This window comes from Helianthus annuus, chromosome 15 (assembly GCF_002127325.2).
Source record: "Helianthus annuus cultivar XRQ/B chromosome 15, HanXRQr2.0-SUNRISE, whole genome shotgun sequence".
NCBI lineage: Eukaryota > Viridiplantae > Streptophyta > Magnoliopsida > Asterales > Asteraceae > Helianthus > Helianthus annuus.
The window spans coordinates 4,009,813-4,025,918 of NC_035447.2; the positions used below are offsets into that span (position 1 = coordinate 4,009,813).

A 16,106-nucleotide genomic window follows, 5' to 3' on the forward strand; every position below is an offset into this window, starting at 1 on the left:
TGGCTATAACATAAAACATATAAATCGTATGCTCATACGAGGTTGTGGGGACCAGTGTGCTTTAGCCTGCTTTAAACGCGTCCATTAGACAATGTATAGTGACTTATAGTTGGTGAGTGAAAAGTGAGTATCACGTCGCTGCCACGTGTACAATAGAGCTCTCATTAACTAAACCATTAGAGCATTCACATCCATTCCAACATTTTTTTCACCCTAAATTACACTAAAATACATTATATTTTCTCTCTCCTTTTCAATTAAATAATATATTTTTATACCTTTATCATTATCTTTTCTCTCTCCTTCACTCATAACCACTTTCAAAATATATTAAAAAATTATAGGGGGTGAACAGTGTCTTTTCAAATATACAGATGAACAGTAACATTTTCTCTCTCCTCCACTCATAACCATTTTTTATACTCTTCATATTATAAAAACTCCACTCACACAATTTAGTGGAATGGATGTGAATGCTCTTAGTGATGTATAATGGTGGTTGGCAAACCCCCCCTCCTCAGAACCACCACCATTCAACAGAACCAATGTAAGAGCACGATACTTTTTAAGCACATATGTGGTTTTTTCATACTCGGCTACTCGCTATGCTAACAATGGATCTTCGTTTTGGCGATGTCATTGATGACGTGGCTCGATACTTTAAGGATGCATATGACAGAGTGAGTAATGAAAACTTATTTTTTAAATAGTTTTAGTTAAGAATTCATTAGATTAAATCTTGGCATTTTCTCTTGTTTAACCCAATATTTTGGAAGAAACTTGCACCATACAAGTTTGTTGAAGGCATGATTGACAGAACAATTGAGAAGCTATGGCCTAACAATCCAATGCTGGCATGCGATAGTTCCTGCCAAAGTAATAGAAGGAACATCGGTGAATATCTCGAAGCTGACAGGGATGAATTGTACCATCTGGACTATTGTGGTAGAAGCTTTTTTTTTATTATTTCTGTTTGGAAATTATTTGTTTGTTGGTAATTTGGTTGCTATCACTTAATTTGTTTGTTTGGATCATTATTTTGATTATGAGAAAGCCCAGAGGTGAATATTGTTATCACTTAATTTGTTCACCAAACTCATGATTTTAATAACTTTACACTTTTACCAATTCACCTACCAACTTACACAATCCAAGTTTTATCCAAGTTTTGGGCGTTCAAGGATTAGCGGTCATGGTTGCAAAAATCGCGACTAGCCGGCGATTAATTGCTGACTAGTCGCTAGTCGCCCATCAACTGAGTAATTTTCAGCTAATCAGTAAAAAGAATCGCTAGTCGGCCTAGTCGGCCCTAATCGGCCCTAGTCGGTCGGGAAAAATCGGAAAAAATCGGGAAAAACAAAAAAAAAAAATCGGAAAAAATCAGAAAAAATCGGAAAAAACACATATTCCGGCCAAAACCTCCCAGATTCCGGTCAAAACTTGTCCATTTAAAAAAATTACATATAAAAATATATGTATATATGTATAAAAACTTAAAATTATACATAAAAAGTCCGATCCGATTAATCCCGATTAATCCCGAGTAGTCGCTAGTCCCTACCTCACCGACCCACTAGCGACTAGCGAGTTCTCCAACCTTGGCGTTAATACATTAGACTAAATGATAAATACCCGGTGCCTCACATACGTCATACATGATGTGTGCACCTTTGTCTCTTGCCCTGCATCTCGGCTATATATATACATGATAATATCGGTTGTTAAATGCGTGTAAAGACACGTTTGATTGTTTAAGAAGTTTTTTGGGACTCTGCCACTACTTTTCGGAGCTTAGAGGTGGCAGTTGAGTTTTGACCCATTAGCAGATTTTTTTTTATTTTTTATAATCTGTCGAACATTATTAATGAAATTTATATGCTATGCAGTTTGACCCGGCGCATAGAAGAGGCGAACCTGATGTCACGAGAAGAACACCTGATTATATCTTGTGAAGTTGAGTAATACTCATGACTGGTTGAATCGGTGTTTTGATCTAACAAATATCGACGAAAGTTCTTCATTGGTGGATGCGTGAAAGTTCTTCATTGATTCGCTATTCCACGCTGCACTATCGACGGTAAAGGAGTGTTATTTTTGTCATAACAAATGCCCCGCTGCAACGCGCGGGCATTCCCACTATGCATGAAAGTGTTCTACAATGGGTTTATTGGCTTGTACATGTAGGTAATACAATATATAAACCTTATTTATAACTATATTTTCGATAAGGGATGCTAAAAACCTATGGGATATATCAGAGCCGTCCTCAAAAACTCTTGAAAAAAATTAGGCCTCGGGCGACGAAAAGAATTGGGCCCAAAATTATGGTTAAGGGTAAATGAATTACAAAAATAAAAATTTAGTGATTGAGCAAAAACTCGAACCTGAGACCTTTACATTATTCTTAGATGGTTTTTGCCACTACACTACCAATACTTTTTTGCATAATAAACGGATGAATATACTAAATATATAATTTAATAAATATATACAAGCTTATAAAGACTTTTCGGGCTCTTTGAAATTTTGGGCCTCGGGCGCCGGCACGGGTTTGCCGGGCCCAAAGCCGGCCCTGGATGAATATACTAAATATATAATTTAATAAATATATACAAGCTTATAAAGACTTTTCGGGCCCTTTGAAATTTTGGGCCTCGGGCGCCGGCACGGGTTTGCCGGGCCCAAAGCCGGCCCTGGGATATATATAAAAATTTATATAATCGTCTTACACCTCGGGTACGAAAAGCCCACCGCTTTTGCGCTTTGCGCATCGCGCCTCATTTTTAGACCTCTTTGCTTTTGTGCGCCTCTCGCTTTTTAAAACCAAGGTCTGTATACATATACACGTATAAAGCCACATCAGATTACATGTTATATCTGTGTATATATGTGTTTATTTTATCATTCACATATTACACACCTTAAAACAATGCAGCATTGCGCGTGTTTGATTAACGAGCTGCGCTTCTTCGTCCTCTTTCGGAGACTAAAACATTGGATCTTCTTGATGTTAGTTGTACTGCTAAAGGAGGTGGTATCTCAGGTAATTACAAGTTACCCCCTCCCTCTCCAGTTCCTGTACTACATTTTGTAAATTTTCAATTTTTTTAACAAAATAAAATCTGAATGAAACAGATCAAATTTGTTCAATAAGTTTTTCTGTTCAAGCTGATGCTAAACTTGCAAGATTTTTTCATGCTAAACAGGAAGAAAACAAAGTTTTTTTTTTTTTTTCAAAAACAGCAGCAGCAAATAGAAATCAAGGGTTTAAATAATATGTTTCGACGCCGTATGCGAAGAAGCTGGCGAAACAGCATAAGGTTGATATTATTAAGGTGGTTAAGCCTGGGCCATCTGAGAGGATTACTGCAGCTGATATGGAAGCTGCTGCAGGAATCGCGCCTTCGGAAAGTGTGGGATTCCTATGGTAACTGCTGCTGCTGCTCCTCCTGTGGCTAAATCGGTACCTGCATTTGCTGCAGTGCCTGGGGTGACGATTGTTCTGTTTACTACTATCCAAGGTGCAGTGTCGTAGAACATGATCGAGAGCTTGTCTGTGCCAATGTTTCGCGTTGGTCATCCTGTTATGACTGCTCTTGATGCGAAGGTCGAGTTCTAAACTTATTTAATTCTAAGTGTTGTTTGATCATGTGTATACTTGTTTTAATTCTAGCAAATGTTGCAAGGTCAAAGCTGGAAACTGCAGATCCATATAGCAAGTGCTAGCAAGAAATATGCAAAGCATTTCTTAAGGGTTACTGGAACCCATATTTAATTTAAGTATTGAACAATGAAGATGTCATACTTCCCTTATGTTAACTACATAGTGTTTCAAACAACCCCCTACCCTCAAAAATATGTCTTCTGTTTCAAACCATAAATAAGATATATTTGTCGTTTTGTGTAAATCGATATAAGCACATTCTAAATAAACAGTTTTCACTTAATATTAACTGTGTTGTCTTAAACGGGCCCACGCTGTCTTTAGAGTTTGGCATGGGCGTTCCTCCGGAATGGAGGAAGCTGCAGAACTTCAACGAATTCCAGATGCTCACATTCTAGTCATGAAGTTTAAATTTGATGTGATATCTATTGATCGTCTTTATGCCAATGTTTCACTTTTGGTTGTGCTAGATGCAAGTTTTTGTGGTTTTTACGATTGATATTACAATTTTGACTAAACATTACTCTCTCAAATATTTTTATTTGAATGAAATAAAATGTTAGAAACTCGGAATAGGTGTGGTTCGTAATAGACATCATAACTGAATCTGATATCACTCGGGACACTCGCCGCAACGCGCGGGCATTCCCACTAGTTAAATAAAAGGTCACTCGCTACAACGCGCGGGCATTCCCACTAGTTAAATAAAAGGTTAATTGTTGGGTCTAGAAGGAGTTCATCTTAGCCGAAAGAGAAAGGCGGAGCTACCTGGCTAGCTTACGAGATGTAAGCCTACACTTTCTAAGCAAGAAAGATTTTCTTAACCAACCCACACACGCTGGGCTGGGCTGGGCTCTAGTCAAGGCTCAACAAGACCTTGCTAGCTAGATAACAAACACTACTAACCCTTCACTTGAGGCTAGCCCCCCACAAACTCTCGGAAACTAAGCGAGCCCTAGTTCTAGACCCTTCACCTAACCTTAATGCCCCCACTTGGGTCACAGGCCCAAGTTACTGAACCCGGCAAGAATCACTAATGAAATATGTTTTAAAAAGGGCACTTTGATGCTTCTTTTTCCGATGTGGGATGTTGGCGTAATAGTGTAACAGAATTAATTAAAAAATCTAAATGTGTTACACCCTTTTACTTTGTTTTCCAACAACTTCTTTCGCAAAGCAAACTTAAGAAACACGAGTCTAATCCGTAGAGGCTTAAACCGGATGTCTCGACCGAGGGGTTTTTCTTCTGATCGTTACGAGAAAGAGAGGTGGGGGTTCTTCTTGTAACCACATTTCGACATGAACATAAGTAGTAGCCTTTCTAGTGAGAGAGAAAAGTTGTAGAGTGAGAGTGTAGGTTGTAAGATGATCAAACCTTTGGAGAAGAATGGAGAATGATTTGACGAAGTGTCGTTATCATGGAATATCCATTTTGTCTCATATGTCGTGGCAGTTAGTGCCCGCAGATCGGGTAGTACGTCCGCGAGCCCTGATTGGCTACATGTTGCTTTCTGGATGCACTTCTTGTCTTGCCTGTCACCAACCGTTAGTGGAGGTTAAGGAAAAGTGAGTCGGCGCCTCGTGATTAGCCATGGGTTGCTCTCATGTGTACCTTTTTGTCTCCTGCATGATTGTGCATCGTGAGGATCTTCTCGTAGCGAGCGTTGATTGGTTGTAGGTCGCTTACACCTTGTACTACTTGTCTCCTCTGTGATGGCGTAGTATCGCCCCCACACGAGTAGCCCGCGAGGGATCGTCATGACCAGTTGGTTGTTTTTTGGCTTAGATATGATTATGGTCTTAGGCCCGCAGGTGGTCCAGGACCATATCCCCTCACAAAACTTTTGCAATAGAAGGAGAAACAAAGGAATCAATGTTCACCATCTATGAGCGGTTCGCAGTTTAACTAACGAATTTGGCATAACATTGTTATTTTTATAACGAAATGACATATCCTAGTTTCTTTTCGATTTTAAACTGAAATCGAATTATGTTGTTGGGTTTCGAGTTTATCGATTCGATTAAAAAACTACGGGATTCTAATTACGTCTACTGCACAGATTCGCATTTGTAATTGTAACAGCATTTTGTCTGAAAAACGGTCGCAACTTGCGACCGTTTTGGTACCAAAATCACAACAGTCACAAATTAGCGACCGCCACCAATCACACTGCATATTTTGTGACCACTTAAATTTACAACAGTAACAAATTATGTCAGGAAGGATGTACACAGCTTGAATTTTATTTTATTTATTATTACTATTATTTTCGTAAAAATATTAAAAAAAGTTATAGTTGGCCTTGAATTTTATTTAATTTTATTACTATTATTTTCGTAAAAATATTAAAAAAGTTATAGTTGGGCCAAGAAGGAGTCCACATTAGCCAAGAGAAGGGGCGAGCTATCTGCCTCCAGGGGATTACATACACAGCTTTCGCTGATCACCTAAGCCACACCACATTTGGGCTGGGCTTTTTCTCTCCTAGCCACATCTGGGCTGGAATCACGGCTCTAGTCAAGGCTCCACCAAACCTTGCTAGGCCAATCTCTGGACACCATCAATCTTAATGGGCCAAACAAACACCTCACAGCATAGCCCCATCCACAAACTCCCGGATCCAAAGTGGCCCCTAGCTCTTGACCCTCCTATAACTTTAATGCCCCCACTTGGGTCACAGGCCCACGTAACTGAGCCCGGCAATGTCAGTTGTCAGTATGTGTTTTAAAAATAACATTTTTTTTGTTTCTTGTTCCGATGTGGGATGTGAGAATGGCCAAAACAGCATCTTCAAGAACCAATAATTTTGAACACTTGAAACAGTTTTAAAACGGGAAAACTTTTATAGATGTATTGTTTGTCAAGTCAGGTTATCGAACTAGAGCGTCGGCTCGAGACGTATGTTTTTTCTCGGTTCGGTTGGGAGGTTTGTTCGGATTTATCTGGTGAAGGAAATGAGCAACCGTTCACTACGACTGGTTGTCTTCCTTTGCGCAAAGTCAGGGACGATGAAATGAAGTTAACGAATCGATTTAGAGTTGAATCAGCAAAGCTAAAAGACCCCCCCCCCCCCACCCCACCCAAGGGTCAGATGTAAATGTAATAGGATTACTTTAACATGTGTATTTGTTTCAGATCTGTTGGTATTGCAGATGGTTTTTTTTTTTTTTTTTTTTTTTTTGTTAAGACAAGTGATGATCTAAATGTTTAAGTAAGGGCTCGAACGCGTGTAACTTTTTTATTGGTTTAGTCCTGGTTAAGACGATATATCGGTTGCAGAAAAAGAGATAAATAATTCTAATTAAAATTTAATATCGATGATGGTACATCGGTCAGATTGGTATCGGTTTTATTTATTACCGGAGGCCGTTGGCCTAGTGGTATCATGTTGTGTGAGATAGTTTTCCTCCCTATGACGTCGAGAGTTCGAGTCTCATTGTGAATAATGGTGTAGGATAGGAGTAGGATTAGATTGCGGTTAAAAAAAATATTGGATTTATTCTTTGGATTATGACAAAAAATAATGATCTCCGAAAATTAAATTATAATTTATAACTTGTAGACGAAACCCGGGGCCTGGGGTATTGGTACGGTACCAGCACTCGCTAGTCGATATATTAACCGAAAGAGAAAACCTTGATTAATTTATCTTTCGCTTAAGCACGTAGCATGAAGAACACAAACCCGAAAATCACACATATATTCAAGTAATTATGCATCCAGATTGGATATGTGGCAGTAAAAATATCATATGTTTGACTGTGTTTGAAATATTGCATCCACTTTTAACCCAAAACTTATTTATCTTTTACATTTTAACCCCTTTAATTTTTTTTACTTTTAACCCAAAGTTTTTCATTTTTTACAATTTCACACTAACACTTTTTTATGTTCAACTTTAGTCCCTCATACTTTTATCTTTCGTAAGTTTTTCGTTTTACGTTTCGTTCTAAATTTGCGAGTCAACATGCCACAACGTGCGAGTGGGGTTCAACATTTTTTTTCATCTATTTTTTTCTCGTTTGATAGGCCCGTCGCAACGCGTCTATTTTAACTCTAGGCATGTTCAATTAACCGCGTTGATTACTTATTTTTACCAGCATTTAGATTAAAGTCTGCATTATCTATTCTATGATAACTCGTCGATATATCATGAAACAAGTATATCCTCACCAGCAACCTCCAACAAACCCGCCGCAAAGCACGGACAGTTCTAGTTATCAACATTAACATTCGTGAACAATGCTTTTGACTTTCCCCTTTTTTTTTTCTTTTTCATTTTTTTTCCTTTTGATGTTTTTGTATTTTGTATAATATTCCATCAACTTTAGCATTAACATTTATAGCCTCTTAACTTTCAAATCAAGTTTTACATGTTCATTTTTATGTACGTATCGGTATAAGTTAAAGTTGATTTACGTTTTTACATAAATTTTTCCTTCAACTGAGTTAGGTCAAATATTATTGTCATTATACTTATTATTATGTACGTTTTCAGTTAATCTACGTTTTGAAGAAAAAATATTTTGTGGAAATGAGTCGAGTCAAATATAATATGTTTTCGAGCCCATTTTTATGTACGTTTTCAGATGGTCTATGTTTTGACGTAAATTTTGTTCGGAAACGAGTCAGGTTAAATATAATACGTTTTCATTAAACGGTATAAATTCGAGTCACGTTACGTTTCGACGCCGCCACAACGTGTCATACCATTTTTTAACTCAAAAAACACTATTTTATGTATGTTTTTAGTTGGTATACGTTTTAACGTTTTCTTTTTCCGAAATAATACATTTTCATTAGACGATATAAATTAAGGTACTTTACGTCTCAACGCTGCGACAACGCACTACGTTTTCAATTAAATTTTGTTAAAAATCGGGCCACGCCTGCCACGGGTGTAACTCACTAGTTAGACCTATATCTTAATTTTCTTTTTTTAAAGGCTAATTGTTGGGCCTATGTTACGGAGCCCAGCAGTTCAGGGGGTCTAAATATATCTTTCGAAACACACTTTAGTTCTTCGTTTTACAGATGTGATTATATTAAATTAAAAACGTGGCCACATATTCTACCTTGGTTTAGTTAGGTTCGGTTTAATTTTTGGTTCCATTTTAATTTTTGGGCTAAGAAAGAGTTATACCAATTAATGTGAGATACTTAAATGGAGTTTTAGAAATAAAGTGTGTATTCAAGTTTTTACATTGAATTTCAATAAAAAACAATATTTTAAAACTATGGTCCTTAGCCCCATATTTAAGTTCTCATAAAGTATGTAATTAAGTTTTGACAGTAAACATATGGGATTTTTAAATAGGTACAGTTAAATATTTTTATAGATATAAATGATTTTAAATTATCTTATTTATATTTTCTATTTTTTTATAAAATTATCTTATTTATGTTTTCTATTTGTTTTTTTTATAAGTGATTTTAAATTATCTTATTTATATATTTTATTATAAGGTGTTGTTTTGTTTTGTTATAAACTATAATTAAGCACCCCTGCGTTGCGGCGGGGGCCTAAAACTATGCCAAATAACATCAATGCCACACCGTTGGTAGCAACCACCAACATTGAGAAATAAGACTGAAACATATAACATGAAAGAAATAACTATGTCGATTTAGGACACACACGTTGCGACTAGGGATGAGCATATGCCACCGAATACCGATTCCATACCGATCCCGTCCCGATCCCGATCCTGATCGGTATCCCGATCGGTATCCACTTTTTGGCGTTTTCGGTATCGGTACGGTACGGTATCGGTATTATACCGATACCGACCCTCAAAATACGGTATAATACCGATACCGTACCGTACCGATACCTAACCGACATGTTTCGGTATCGGTATCGGTACCTAGTTTGGGTGAAATTCGGGATCGGTATTAGGCGGTATCGGTATCGGTTCGGCATCGGAAACCGATATGCTCATCCCTAGTTGCGACGAACTTGTTAAATGGAAAAAATACAAGTAAAAACGTTGAACAGCACACGCACGTTGCGCCGTGTTAACTCGCAAAATAACGTAGAAAAGAATAACTAAGTCAATGTAGGATCCGTCCGTTGCGATGAACTTGCCAAAGGGGGGAAATAGACACGTTGCGACATACTTGTCAAATGTGAAATAATAGACGAAAAACGTTGAACCACACACGCACGTTGCGACATATTAACTCGCAAAATTTAGAACGAAAAATAAAACAAAAAACTTGCGAAAGATAAAAAGTATGGGGGACCAAAGATGTAAATAAAAAAGTTTTGGGCTAAATTACAAAAGATGAAAAGTTTTAGATTAAAAGTAAACGAATTAAAAGTGTTAGAATACAAAAGATGTAAACTTTGAACCACACACGCACGTTGCGACATATTAACTCGCACCAACATTGAGAAATAAGACTGAAACATATAACATGAAAGAAATAACTATGTCGATTTAGGACACACACGTTGCGACGAACTTGTTAAATGGAAAAAATAGAAGTAAAAACGTTGAACCGCACACGCACGTTGCGCCGTGTTAACTCGCAAAATAACGTAGAAAAGAATAACTAAGTCAATGTAGGATCCGTCCGTTGCGACGAACTTGCCAAAGGGGGGAAATAGACACGTTGAGACATACTTGTCAAATGTGAAATAATAGACGAAAAACGTTGAACCACACACGCACGTTGCGACATATTAACTCGCAAAATTTAGAACGAAAAATAGAACAAAAAACTTGCGAAAGATAAAAAGTATGGGGACCAAAGATGTAAATAAAAAAGTTTTGGGCTAAATTACAAAAGATGAAAAGTTTTGGGTTAAAAGTAAACAAATTAAAAGTGTTAAAATACAAAAGATGTAAACTTTGAACCACACACGCACGTTGCGACATATTAACTCGCAAAATTTAGAATGAAAAATAAAACAAAAAACTTGTGAAAGATAAAAAGTATGGGGGACCAAAGATGTAAATAAAAAAGTTTTGGGCTAAATTACAAAAGATGAAAAGTTTTGGGTTAAAAGTATACAAATTAAAAGTGTTAAAATACAAAAGATGTAAACTTTTGGGTTAAAAGTGAAAAATCACAATTTTTTTTAGAAAACCCCCTATTACCTATATTCTTAAAAACAAAGGTCGGTGGTTTTTGCCACCGACCTAAACACACCCCTAAAAAAAGTAATCACTTTCACCCCTTAATATTCTGTCTTATTTGCTCATCAGTGTTATTTCCTTTTTGACCCCTTATATTTTGTAACACATTTTCTTTTTGGCCCCTTCTGTGTGACATTTTCTATTTTGACACCTCTATTTTGTTAACTAAATTTTATAACATCTTAAAAGGCAAAGTCCGTGGATTTTTGTCTTTTAAGTTCTTAACTTTTACATAAATACACATTTAGTCTCTAAACATTTATCTCTTTTCAATTTTCATATATTAGAATTCTAACTCCAATACTTTTACTTTCTAACCCCTTATACTTTTAATTCTTTCACTTCACACTTTCAAACTAAGTAAGTTACACATTCACTTTTAACTTTTGGTAATTGACAACTTTGATCCGCCAACTTTTTCTACTTAATAACTTGACGTCTCATTTTATTTAAATTGCTTTTACGACTTTATACCATAGCGCCACACATTATTATACTATTTTTTATCTATGTATAAACATGTTAATTACTAGATTACTTTTACGACTTTACACGATTGTCTAAAATATTGTTACAACTTTACACCACAAGGATCGAGCCATACCTTATATATACATAATGACGTTAATGTCACGAAAGTACCGTGTGTAACAAAGTAAAAAACGTGTAATGTCACGTGCGGGCATCACACGTTATTGTCATCATTGTACATTGTAACCACAATGCTTATATAGGTTACACTGATGTCACGGCCCCCGACCCGGTTTGACCCGTTTCGGGAGCCGCGGGACAGAAAATCCCGTGGTATTTATTTTTATAGCGGAAGTCTTAACAGGATCGTTTTAAACTTGAAAATTTTGCCCGAGTATTATTTATTTACATTTAGGATAAACCCCGTAAATATCATAATTTCATTATTTTACAAACATGTTTATTTATTTTATTTGAGCCACCACTTCAAGCTTGATAGTGCTCCGTAGCACGTGTACTTAATTCAGTAGGTCACCTGAAACATGTTGTAAAAAGGTTTTGTCAGCGGGGAAATACTGAGTGAATCATTCATTTTGATAAAATGACACATAGTTATAATTTACAGCATAAGAGCGATTACTATGGCAGTATCTTAATTAATATCTGGTCTTGCCACCCGTGTGACGATGGTCATACCACTATTGGGTCCAGTCACCCAATTAGTGACGTTTTGTCACTGTTAGGTCTTATTAGCCTAACCTATGTTAGGGATTATTGCCTAACTGTGAGAAATTAGTAATGTGCACAATACCCCACTAACCAGCGGTTAAGATAACCACGACTTAATCCCTGTAATTATAACACTTTGAAAATAATTTGGAGTATTGTAAAACAGTTGGCTCACAAACTGTGAGAAAAGAGTTTATAAAAGAAGAATGACTCACATTGCAGATTTAACGGGCAAGGTATAAGCCTACTGATTAGCCTTGATTTAACCTAATTTAATAATAATGCACACACAACAGGTTAGTAACTAATTCAGCAGTTACGTCAATTCACGAGATCAAACCCTCACAACGATTAACAAGTGCAATACTTAATAATTCAATCGGATTCACAACGAATAACAGAGCATAGTCCGAATTCGAACAGCACTCAGATATTCAAGTCGAAATCACGATGAATAATCAAAGTACAAGCTCAATTGAGCAGCACCTGGACTATCGTTGGATAGTTATAATCGATCGGACGTTGAATCGTAATAGCGATCGAGTTAATACCCTGATTGCGGCAGCGATTCGAGATCTGTGTGTGTTTGTGTAGTATATAGCTGATAACTCAGCGTATATTTTGACGTTTTACGTCGTTTCAATTCTCAAATTCAAGTCCCAGACACCCCTATTTATATACGAAATTTGACCCCCGTCGCGTAGCGCGAGGGGTACCCCCATGGGCGTCGCGCTACGCGAGGGGTAACCTATGTTTATAGGGTAGCTACGTGTGTAACTAGGCTTGCTGTGTTGACAGTTTCTTAAATTTCGAATTTGACAGATAGTTATGAGGATAATCGTAACTAGGGTTTTGCCCCCCCTGAGTTTTAGGGGCCCTGATCCTGATTCTGATGATTCTGAAAATTTTAGGGTTTGCGTAGAATCACTTGGGTGTCTCAATTAGGGTTTTCTTAATAGCTAATTACCATCCTAATTATGGATTTTAGTGACAGTTGTTACATCCTCCCCACCTTAAGAAAAAATCTCGTCCTCGAGATTTACTGAAATAGATGAGGGTGCTTTCTCTTCATCTTTGATTCCAGTTCCCAAGTGTACTCTGGTCCTCTCCTGGATTCCTATTTGACTTTTACTAGCACTAGTCGTTTGTGTTTGAGAAACTTAATCTTCCGATCTTTTATTTGTAGGGGTTTCTCTATGAACTTAAACTTCCTTTTTTTTACCTCTACATCTTGAAGAGGTACGACCAGGGATTTGTTTTGCTAAACTTTTCTTGAGATTGAATACATGGAACACATTATGTACTCCAACTAGGTCTTCTGGTAGTTATGGGCGATAAGCAACTGGTCCTATCCGTTGGACTACTGGAAATGGTCCTATGTATTTTGGACTTAGCTTTCTTTCTTACCGAATTTATAAATTCTTTTCCAAGAAAATACTTTCATTTTGTCTCCAACTCGAACTTCGACGGCTCTTGTTTATTATTTGTATAATTCTTTTAACCGTCTTCAGCCTTTTCTTCGTGATACTGAATATCACAGTCGTAGTCACTGAGGATTTCCTTTTCCTCATGTTTAATTTTTGTTGCTCCAATATATATCTTAAATTCTTATGACCCATATGGATAGTAAACTTACTTAGATAATGTTTCCTAATCTTAAGGGTAACTTGTGGCTTCTAATTTTTAAGTTTACAAGTGGTATGGCTTTCTTCGTGCTTTTGCAATTGCCTTGATGCATATACAATTACCTTTTTGTGTTGCATTACCATTCATCCAATTTCTAGCTTTGAAGCATCACCGTATACTTTTAAAATCTTCTGTTTCTTCTGGTAAGGCTAGGATTGGAATATTTGTTAATTTATGCTAGAGGCTTCTTTTTTTTGTTTAAGTTCTTATTTAGAATTAACTGTTTTAGCTTAGTTAAGGATATATCTATTTAAGAGAATCCTTAATAAACTGCCTATAGTATCTGGCTAAATTTACAAGATTCCTAATTTTCATTTAGGGATTGCGAAATCTTCCATTTTAGTGATTTGCTGCTATCTTAGCAGGATCTAAGTGAATACTTTCATGATTCATCATGTGACCTTACGTAGTTTATTTCCTGTAATCATAAATACTTCTCCGGCGGGTGCCTGGATTTTCTATAAAGTTCTTATTATAGAGAATTCGAGCAGGGTTGGTTACTACTCAATCTATTTCTAACACAACATCAAACTCGGCTAATTTCATAGGAATTAGATTGGCGAAAAATTCTATGACCTGAGAGTTCTATATTTTCCTTTTTGCCTATTTCGACTGTAAAGATTTGCCTAAGTTTGACTAATGATAGGTTAAGAGTTTGACAGAATAAAGTATTTATAAAACCTTGGTTTGCACCAGAGTCAAATAATACTTGCATAAATGTTTGTGAACTAAAACGTACCAACTATGATGTCAGGAATTAGTTCAGCTTCCTGAGTAGTTAATTGAAAAGCTCTTGCGTTTTTCTTGGTAGTCCCTTCTGCAGGTTTCGTCTTTTTGTTTGCTGGATTGCCTAATTTCGGGCAGCTTGTTCTGAAGTGTCCGGGTTCTCCACAATTGTAGCAAGTTATTGCCTTCTTTTTCCTGCAGTCTTCTTCTTGATGTCCTGGAATTTTGCAGTAATTGCAGCATCCTCTGCATTTTCCAAATTGTTTTCCCTTGCAGGTATTGCAAAATGGGATAGTGGAAAATCGTCCGTTGTCTCTTTTCTTGAAATTGTTACTATTACCTATATGAAATTCTTGGGTAATTTTCTGGGCTAAATCCTTCCTCCTATTTTCTTCCCGAGTGCGTACCAATCCGTCAGTTAGAGTGTTAGCTAATTCTACCGCATCGTCAATCGTGCGGGGTCTCGCAGCTTTGACAATGTCACGAATTTCACTAATCAAACCCCAGATATAGCGAGAGATGAGTACCGGTTCCGGCGAAGCCAAAGTAGGTACAATTCTGGCATACTCAAAGAATTTTGAAGTATACCCTCGACAATCTACATCTACCATTCGGTGACTTAAAAACTTATTCGCCATCTGCTCTTTTTCATATTCGGGACAGAATTTTCTTTCTATTATTTGCTTAAATTCTTCCCAACTCATGGTATAAGCTACTTCACTTCCTTTAGCTTGTAACACTGTATTCCACCATTCTAACGCTTCTTCCTTGAAAAGGTGTGAAGCGTACATAACCTTATCTTCCTCAACACATTTACTTATTCTGATTACTGCCTCGGTTTTCTCTAACCAACGCAGTGCCGCAGTTGCCCCTTCATTGCCTGCGAACTCTACGGGTTTGCAGGCAAGGAACTCCTTGTAAGTGCAACCAGGCGTTGCAGCTTTCTTTTTCTTAGAGAGCGGAGCTTGTCCTAGTTCCTTATCATGATTAACATGATCATTGCCTCCATTTACGCTATTACTGAAGTTATCTTCAGAAATACGTTTGCTAGGAATGATTTGCTGTGGTTCTATTGGATTTTTAACAGCAACAATGATTGCTGGAATAGCGTTGGCTATTCCTTGAGCTATCATTGTTGGAATAGTGTTAGCTATCCCTTGAGCAACAATATTTTCTATATCCTGCCTAGTCCTATATTGATCCCCTGATTGTTGCTCGGATTGATTAACTTCATTAACTGGTTCATTATTTGCGTTTTCCATCTGATAATTAATTGTATATATATATATATAATTGTATTAGTATCAAATAAATAACAAGTATACACAAAATTATCATATAGTTTTATATAGGAAAACTATTGATTTCTCGAAATAATAATATACCTTATTATACACCATTATCTTACAAAATTTTATTCGTAAAAATTTTACAGACTGATTTTGACTATTATTACACAATCCTTGTTCCATAAATCTCCTATTCTTTGGTAAATGATATTCTAATAACGGTGTTTCCTCTTAGAAGATCTATTCCTCAATTTCTTAGATCTTATTCCCAATATTCATTAGTTCTTAGTCAAAGTGGCAGAGTCTAGCTATATTCTCGTTACTTATTAGTGGATTTTGGTTCTGGATCGAACTGAGGAAAAAGCTTATAGGGATTGTTTTGTAACTGTATTTCA

At 36.7% G+C, this 16,106-nt stretch overlaps 1 long non-coding RNA gene across 1 annotated transcript; it reads left to right on the forward strand.

Moving 5' to 3' along the window:
* Positions 1 to 518: 518 nt before the first annotated feature.
* On the forward strand, positions 519 to 3,912 carry LOC118487340. Its single transcript, XR_004881436.1, has 4 exons — positions 519 to 680; positions 777 to 945; positions 1,887 to 2,077; positions 2,936 to 3,912. It is a non-coding gene; the product is annotated as an uncharacterized LOC118487340 (long non-coding RNA).
* The last annotated feature ends 12,194 nt before the right edge of the window (positions 3,913 to 16,106 follow it).